The following is a 9,997-nucleotide window of genomic DNA, read 5'->3' on the forward strand; positions in this document are numbered from 1 at the left end:
CACAAAGGACAAAACCCATACCCTTACAAAAGTTGTACTGTACGGAGCCGACTAGTCGACTCTTTGTCCACCAACTTTAGGTAAGGATGTTTGCTCTTGAATAGTGTTTTTGTACTATTCACTGTAGCAAAGCACAAGCCTTCCTCTTAAGGCTTGACACGCACTCTAAACCTACCATATTGCATTAAATGGACATTTAATGCATTGGGTATAAATAGAAGTGTTTTTTCTCCATGCAGAGAGCGTGCATCTCTCTCTCTCTAGCCTTATTCTTACTTCAAGCATCTTCTAGCTTAAGTAAAGGTTCTTTCTTTTAGCAACTTCTTTTCTTGTAATTGCTAAAGCATTGTGTGTAACCAAAGATTGTTTAGATAGGTTTTTATTACCTTATCTTTCCGCAAACAATCTTGTAAAATCTGTATTGATAGCCTCCATAACCACCCAAACAAACACCATATTCCAAACCCTCAGCCACCATAATTTCCCAAATCCCTCAACCAACCACACCTCAACCAACTTCATCAATCGATGAAAACCTAGCCTCTCTCACCAACCAAATAACCACCATCCAAACCACCCTAACTCAACTCCCAGCCACTATATTAGCCCAAATACCTCAACCACCTCCTCCTCCACCTCCCTTTGCAGGCCCATCCTTCGATGAAGATTTCTCCTCCTTCACTACAGAGGTGAGAAATCTAATCGTGAACCTTCCCATACCTCCATCTACATCCACCACCACCTCCATGCCACCACAAGCTTCATCATCGAGCACAGAGTTTGCCACCATAGCCGATCTCAGGGCTTTGTCTAAAGCACTAATCTCATCATTCAAAGAGATAAGTGCCAAGTTTGCTGCCCGGTCGGTTGAGCCCACCAATGCGTTGAAGAAGAGTCTCCTACAACAGCAAGATCGAACGAACTCTCTTCTTCGCTCCATGGAACTAAGGTGCAACAAAGATCGAGTGTACACATTGGCCGATCACATACATCTATGGAAGAAAAATAGGACCAGGGCTTCCTGCTCATCAAGCCGCCCCCTCAAGAGACGAAGGCATGAGGATCCAAACCCCGATGAACATGGTCTCGGTCCTCATGAGGGGGAGAATCAGGCCACCGCTTCACAACCATTGGAATCCACTGCACCTTCATCATCCCATCAAACACAAAACCCACCTTCATCACCAAACCAAGGAACCCAAGCAAGGGAACCAGAGGCTCAGCCCTCTTAAGATGTACATAATGTACATGTTCCCCTTGCTACCACACCTGAACACATCATGCTGAGTTCCTCAATCAATGAAAATCCATCAACCCCACCAATAGAAACCAACCGGCCTTTCACTACATCACCGACAACAAGCCTACCATTAACCTCATCACCAACTCCTCGCACCAAAGAACCCTTCATCACCCTACCCATTGAACCTGAACAAATAAACATCCAACCTTCTTCACCTCAACAACCTCAAGCCCAAACACAACCCGATGAACCTGAACAACCCCAACATGAGCCAACCCAACAAACCATCACATCGCCAACCGATACACAACCTATAACCCAAACTCAACCCCCAACCGAACCAACTGAGATGCATGCGAACATTCCCTCTTCATCAAGGCACCCTCCGTAGAGCTTAGTCAATAAAATTATTGAGAACATGGAGTCGCTAAGGAGACGTCTAAAGATACCACCAAGGGAACCCATTATGATGGAGAATATCCATCAGTACCTATACCACGATCGTGATGAAAGTTTGACTCTCAATCCTCCAATTCTATCGCCAGAATCCATGGACCTCCTACACCATACGTTTGTTAGACAAACCACCCAACCACCACAGGTTGTCTTCTCAAACGATGGAATAAGGATGGTTATGGACATAAAGATGAGGACCTTCGCTAACAGAGCTATAAAATACATCGAGTACACAATGGAGAGACCCAATGGTCAGATTAGCGTCTTTAATGACAATGACTTGATCGACCTCTATGTGTTCACAACTCAGCGACAGGATCAAGGCATAAGATTTGGGATGGCAAACAGAGCGATTGTGAAGACGATGGAGACCCTGGTGAAGCATCGAGCCAAAAGTGATTTTCAGATTGCTCTTAATTTAGGCATCGAAAGACTCTCCTACACTCCACCTGATGATGACTTTCCTGGCCTGCAGGAGAAGAGATCCGCTTCTGTCTTGACTCAACCCGAGCTTGGACTTGTCTTCAAGAATGAGTTCGGGGTAAAGAAATTTTTCGGACTAATTGAAGCATTCAAGTATTCAACCGATACACTTGAGTGGTTTCAGAAAGTCATCAGAGAGATACTAGGTAGAACTCATGTGCCAAGGGAAGAAGGGAAACAACTTATTCATGAGATATATATAGTTATCAGCTATCGAAGACTGCTACTGCGCTTCTGGGAAATATCACAAGGTAGATCATGAATAGAGTTTTAAAAATTTTGCCTTAAATTGAAATGTCTTTGCTTCCAGTACTGTAAGAATTCATAATCCAATGAAAATTTGGAATTTGATGCTTTTCTTTAGATTAGTCTCTGTTCTTCAATATTGTTCATAGATTAGTTTATGTTTGTTCTTTCATTACTTAGGGGGGGATTGTTAGACCCCATAATTCATAAGTGTAAAAGTAATGAAGAACAATAAGTGATGAAGAACCAGAAGACCGATGAAGACGTTAAGGCAGAATTGACCAAGTCTGGAGAACAACCAGAGGGTCGATGAATCGACTAGAGATGCGATGGAAAGAGTATCTTCATCACCCCTCTAATCAACAACACTTAGAGTTTTCTTCAGTAGTTCAACTAGAGGCATACGATGAAGATATAAAGATAAGGTTGAATCATCATCACATGGAAGACAGCTGGAGATAACTAATCGACAGTTAGATTTCAAGTTTATCTTAGTTTATAGCTTATCCATAGTTTAGATAAACTCTATCTGTTAGTAGAAGATTAGCTAAATAGTCTCACTAGATAGTTATCTTCTAATTAGCCTTCTAGTATAAATAGGTGATTAGGAGTATTGTAATCAATGTCGCTTTTACGTTTTTCATATTGAATAAAATGAAATCATTGGCACTCAAGATTGTTCTTTGAATGTTCATACATTGTTCTTGAGTGTTCATCATTTTGTTCATTAAAACACTATAATTTGGTTATTCTTAACTTGATTATTAGTGTTATTGAGAGATCTGGGATCAACAGTACGCCAGAAACATCCTTATAGCTTCGATCATTGCTACCGGGGCAAAGGTTTCGTTGTAGTCAACACCTTTTTGTTGATTGTATCCTTTTGCGATGAGTCGGGCCTTACTTCTGACAACAACACCGTCTTCATCCTTTTTATTCTTGAAAACCCATTTTGTACCCATAATCGTCTTATTGTTGGGACGAGGTACCAATCTCCAGACTTTTAGTGCTTCAAACTGGTTCAGCTCCTCTTGCATCGTGAGTATCCAATCTGGATCAGCTAAGGCTTCAGACATTTTAGTTGGTTCAATGTTACTCAGAAATATGGAGTATAGACACTCATTAGCTGTAGCAGACCGAGTACGAGTAGGTGCTGATGGATCACCAATAATTTGATGTATTGGATGATTCTTGGTCCACTTCTTGCTATGAGGTAGGGGAATATAAGAACTTTGATCTGAGTTTTGATCAGTGTAAGTATTTGGGGAGTTAGTTGGAACAGGTTAAGATAAAGGCTCAATATTTAGAACTGAGGTAGACTGAATATCTGACTGAGGTAAGGTATTTTCATCTTCAACGACCGACACCTCTGGCACGTCAGTATTTACACCCTCTTCATGCTGAACTGGACTGTCAGGACTTTCCATCTCAATTTCTTCATCGACTTCTTCAGTTTCTTCTTCAGTTTCAGTTATTGGAACATCAGGAGATGGACCAGATAACTATTGTTCGGTATGTATATTCCTGGACAAATCATTAGACATATTAGATTTATTTTTGAAATATTCTTCATAAAAGTTTTCAAACAAAGAATCTAAATCAGAATTATCAATATTTGAAGATTCAGGTTTATCTGCTTTCCGTGTAGTATTAATTATCAGCCCGGGTCCTGAACCGTAATGTTCAGAAGCCACTTCAATAACTTCATCAAATGACACGTTGACGCTCTCATTGATGATTTTTGTCCTTTTGTTGTAGACCCTATATGCAACATATGCTTTTGAATAGCCTACGAAGATAGATTCATCAGCCTTTGCAGCGAACTTCCCTTTGTCTTCTTTGTTATTTAAGATAAAACACCTGCAACCAAATACTCGAAAGAATTTGATATTAGGTATTCTTTTATTTATTATTTCATAGGGAGTTTTACCAATCTTTTGTGAACAAGAAATCGGTTCTGGGTAAAACAAGCAGTCACCACTGCTTCAATCCATAAGAATAATGGAAGCTTAGAACATATAGGGAGTGTACGCGCCGCTTCCATCAATGTTCTGTTTTTACGCTCAACGACACCATTATGTTGCGGTGTCCGGGCTGCCGAGAATGTATGTGTGATACCGATGGATTCTAGGAATGAGCCGAGAGTATAGTTCTTGAATTCGGTTCCTTTGTCAGTTCTGATTTTTTGACTGGCAGTTGCAGATTATTTTGAACTATCTTCAAGAAAGAGATAATTGTCTCAGCTGCTTCATCCTTTGACCTCAGAAAATGAACCCAGGTATATCTTGAGTAGTCGTCGACTATGACCAACACATACGTCTTTCCGTTTATGCTTTAGAATCGCATCGGACCACAGAGATCCATATGGAGTAGATGCAGAGGACGTTCGGTATTGAACTCTATCTTTGGCTTATGTGAAGCTTTTTTCAGTTTACTTATCTCACATGCACTGCACACATGGTCTTTATGAAACTTTAAGTCCGGGATGCCTATAACCAAGTTGTCACAAACCAACTTGTTCATATATTTGAAGTTGAGATGAGAAAGACGTCGATGCCACAGCAGATTCTGCTTCAACGATTCCTTGGATATCAAGCAGACGTCAGTATCTACTTGTGTGTTGGATAACTTAATTGTGTAGAGGTTTGATCTTCTGATTCCAGCTAGAAGCTCCTTACCATGAGTAGTACGGATGCTGCACTGGTTAGCTTTAAAACAAACATCTAAATTTTTATCACAAAATTGACCTATACTGAAAAGATTATGTCCAATTCCTTTGACATACGACACTTTCTTTATCATTAAATTCCCAGATATTACGTCACCGTATCCAAGGATAGGCGCGTATTGATCGTTTTCGAATCTTACCGTACCTCCAAATGATTCAACATAGTTAGATAATAATTCTTTTCTACCAGTCATGTGCTTAGAACATCCTGAGTCTAAGAACCACACATGCCGGTTAACCTGCAAAAATGAATCAATTGGGTTTTGGTACCCATTTTTGATTGGGTCCTTTGAGATCAGATCTTGTTGGTGGTATACTATATATACCAAACCAACGTTTTTTAAAATGAATTTTCTTAGATAAAGCAGATAAAGCAGAATGCATGATATGATAAACTTAAAAGAAGTAAAAGACTTAAGCAACTCATTCAATCTACATGGAGAACAATTATTTTTACTATTTCCAATATCAAACAATTCATCTACTGAATATCTTTTTAMAGAATTATTCAATGTCGAATTATTTAATACAGAATCAGTAAAATTATTCTTCTTCTGTTGAGTTGAAGATTTTTCTTCTTCTTTTACTCTCCAATCCTTCTTAAACTTCAACGAGTTATCTGAAACAGAAAAAATAAAATCATCAGCTTTAATTGAATAATAAACTTTATGTTTATTTTTCTTATTAGCAAGCTTCTTCTGTTTCCTCGAATTCTTTTTAGTTTTTTTCTTTTTATAATACCAATTCTTGGAAACAGGTTTTGCACTAAAATTCTTTTCCAAATCTGAAGCTAAGTCAGAATCCTCAGTCATTTTATTCTTAACAAGAAAATCTTCATGACTGGGAAGTTTCTTAGAAAAGTAGAACTGATCAATCTCATTATCCAAACAAGTTTCTGAATTCAAGATATCTGAAAAATTAATTTTTTCATTTAAAATATTTATTTCTTCTGCATCAGAAGTGTCACTCGAAGATTTAGCACAAAAAATATTCCGACTCAACTCGTTCCGTTTTAGCCTTAGAATTTTCTAAATCCTCAATTTTATTTAAAAACTCTTGTTTTTGTTTATTAGAAGACAGCCTTTCTTCATTTAAAATCTTTTCTAGCTGAACCACTTGTTTTTCTAAAATTAAAGTTGGAGTATAAAGCTTTGGTTCAGCTGGTTTAGATTCAAGCTCTGCTTTTGAATAACTGTGAAAATAATTAGTTAAAAGTGCAGAGACTTGTGTTTTGTAGCTACCATTTAAGTTTTTATAATCAAACGGAACTTGCATCTTGTCTTTTCTTTTTTGGTTAATATTTTCTTGTTGTTCTACTTCATCAGAAGATTTAGTAAATTTAATTTGAAACTCGGGTCCGCAATCAAGATATTAAAATTTATATAAAGTCGGGGTATAGTATAAAGCTTTTCCTAAAAAATTCGAATTTTCATACCCCAACCCTTCCCGAAGGTTAAAGAATCTTGTTTCAGAGGGTTTGTTTAGAAAAATTGTTTGATCAGTCTGCCCTCTCTTATATAACTTCTCTTCCTTAGCTTTCAGTTTTTCATTTACATCAATAATCTGTAATTCAAGCTTACTAATTTTAACAATTAAGTCTTCATTCACTAATTCTAATGACTTATATCGTTCCTTTGAATCAGATAATTCGGTTTTTAAGATATTGGATTTTTCATTAAATGTTTTGGATTCAGATAATAAAGATTTTGCCCAATCCAAATTTCTAACATTTTCATCAAAGAGTTTGATGTATTTTTCTTTTTGCATTTGTAATTCTTTTTGAAAATTATTTGAACGCAATTTTTATGTTTTTAGTTGTTGCTGAAAAGATTGGAGTTTAAGCATCATCTTTTGCATCTGATTAATGCATGAGTTCTCCAATACCTCTTCATCAATTTCAGCATTCTCTTCTTCTCCTTTATCTGAGAACCATTTTTAGTTTTCGCCATCAAGCAGATATGAGCCACAGCTTCTAACTCTTCCTTCTCATCGGTTAAGTTTAACCAATGGTCATCCTCTACCATTAATGCTTTGCCCGCATCTCGTTGTTTTGATAGAAGAAATTTGTTCTTGTAGTAGTCGGCATTTCTCGTTACAGGCTTTCTACAATTGACCGCAAAGTGACCTAGCTTGCCACAGTTGTAGCATTTTGTATTCTCATCAGCTACGCCTTTCACAAATTTCTTCTTCTCTTCCGGTTTCTTTTCATATTTCTTCTCAAATCTTTTCTCTTCATATTTCTTCTTTTCACCGAATTTATCTTTAAATTCGTATTTTGAGCCTGAAGAGAATCTCTGGTTATTTGAGTGCGGTCTTTTCTGAAACTTCTTTTGGAATGCTTTTGTCAGCATTGCCATGGCATGTTTGAATTCTGTCATTTCAGAGTCTGAGTCAGAAATGTCACTTCCTTCACTTGCCGATTCACTTGATTGGCTGATCTCCTTCACTTGCTTTCCAGATCTGCTTTTACTTTTCTTCTAAGATACAAAGGCTAAAGGATTAGCAACTTCCTTTTCCTTTTTCTTCTTAGAATCTCGGACCTCTAAAACTTCTTCCTCGTTCTGTTTCAGATTTTCATAAACCTCATGTATGTCTATATTAGATAAGGATTTGTTGAATCTGATATGATTAGCATAGGGTTTCCACTATGGTTGTAACTTGCTAAGGAATTTAACATTTATCTCTATGACAGTTTTAGAGATTCCGTTCTTGGTCATCTCATTCAGCAATCTGGTAAGTCTGTTATAAACATCGTCAAGGATCTCTTCTTCTTTAGCCTTGAACTCTTCATACGCATAAATACAGTTAGTGATTTTTAACTTAGTTCCTGTTGATCCTCTCTCTCAGTGATTTGATAATAATCCCTTTTCACTTATACGTTGTATTTATGTTTCTGTCTTTTCAGTTCCAGCGATCATCACTGAGTCTGTTCGATGATCGCCGAAGAACTTGTATTGTAAATCAATTAGAGACAACGATACTTCAAGAAGACAACACTCACACCAAAGAACCTTCAGCAAATGTCGAAGACTAAAACTGAAGATTAGAGACTGGCGAGTACGTGATCTGAAGCGGTACTCAGTGATTACAAGCTTGTCTACAAATGTGTGAAGACTGCTCAAGCCTCAACAAATGCTGAAGAGACCTTCAGGTCATTCTAGCATTCAGCAATCAAATGAAGTTTGCTTAGCACGACTGTTGTTGTCTTGTCCTTATGCACACAAATGACAAAACCATACCCTTATGAAAGTTGGTACGGTACGGAGCCGACTAGTCGACTCTATTGTCCACCAACTTTAGGTAAGGATGTCTGCACATGAATAGTGCTTTTTGTACTATTCACTGTAGCAAAGGACAAGACTTTCTCTTAAGGCTTGACACACACTCTAATCCTACCATATTGTATTTAATGAACATTTAATGCACTAGGTATAAATAGAAGTGTTTCTTCTCCATGTAGAGTGCGGGCAACACACTCTCTAAACCTAATTCTTACTTCAAGCATTTCAAGCTTAAGTAAAGGATCTTCTCTTTATAGCATTTCGTTTCTTGTTTGCTATGAACTCGTGTGTAACCAAAGGTTGTTTAGATAAGTTTTTATTACCTTATCTTTCCGCAAACAATCTTGTAAAATTTGTATTGATCTTCTTCATCAATATATATTTTAAATTTGAAAATATTGTGTTTGTATTCATCTCCCCCTTCTACAAACTGTTTTACTAATCTTGTAGACCCTCAAGGGACCAACAAGTGGTATTAGAGTAGTTCTTTCTTCTCTCTTTCTGTTTAGCTGTTTTCTATATTAGTTTATCTCTTTTCTTAGATAACTTTACCGCTTACAAATGGATTTACAAATTACAAACACACACACACAAGACAATGGCTCTCTTGCCAAACCTCCCCGGTTTTTCCGTGACAATTTTAGTCTCTAGAAGAATCGGATGTCCCTCTTTCTTGAAGGTGTGGATCCTGAAATTCTACATTACATAGAAAATAGACAATATATTCCATTTTCTATTGCTCCGGCTATTCCAGCAACAGCTATGACTGCCACGATTCTAGAACGGCAGATTCCAAAGCTCCCACATCAATGGAGCGATGAAGACAAGAAGAAAATAGCTATAGACACGTGTGCTCGGTCTATAATAGCTATGTCTCTTCCTGATGAGATTTATCACTCAATGATGAAACTCAAAACCTCTAAATCCATGTGGGACACGCTTTGTGTCCAATATGAAGGAATCACTCAAGTTCAAGAGACCAAAAAGATCAATCTAGTAAGATAGTATGAAAGTTTTCTCTGTGGAAAGTCTGAGACGCTGTCTGAAGTACATCAAAGATTTAACTGCATTCTTATTGATCTTAGGGGTGTCGGCAGAGAATATTCTAATTCTGAAACTTTAACCAAGTTTCTGGAATGCCTTCCTGAGTCTTGGGACACCTTTTCCATGTGTCTCAAGATGTCCAATGACATGTCCACTCTTTCTCTTTTTACTTTATACAAGATTCTTCTTAACCATGAGCAATTTCGTCAACTGAAGAGTTATCTTGTAAAAGATTCTAGGGAAATGAAAAGCCCACCTTTGGCTTTGATCTCTGAAGCTTCTTCAGTTGAAACTTCTTCTACTCCTTTTTCTCTTCTCTTCCTCCCGTTGTTATCATAGAGATAGACTCTTCTATCTCTGAGGATATTCCAGAATCTGATTTAACAGATTTTGAAGAGTCCCTGGCACTCCTGACTAAGTCATTTAGGAGGTTCGTCAATAAGAGCAACTTCCGCAAATCTCCTCAGCTATCCCTTAGGGAAAAGCCAAAGTCTGAAAGAATAGACAGGGCTTCAG

The sequence above is a fragment of the Cynara cardunculus genome, assembly GCF_001531365.2.
Source record: "Cynara cardunculus var. scolymus isolate 2C chromosome LG 1, CcrdV1, whole genome shotgun sequence".
In the NCBI taxonomy this organism is placed as follows: Eukaryota; Viridiplantae; Streptophyta; class Magnoliopsida; order Asterales; family Asteraceae; genus Cynara; species Cynara cardunculus.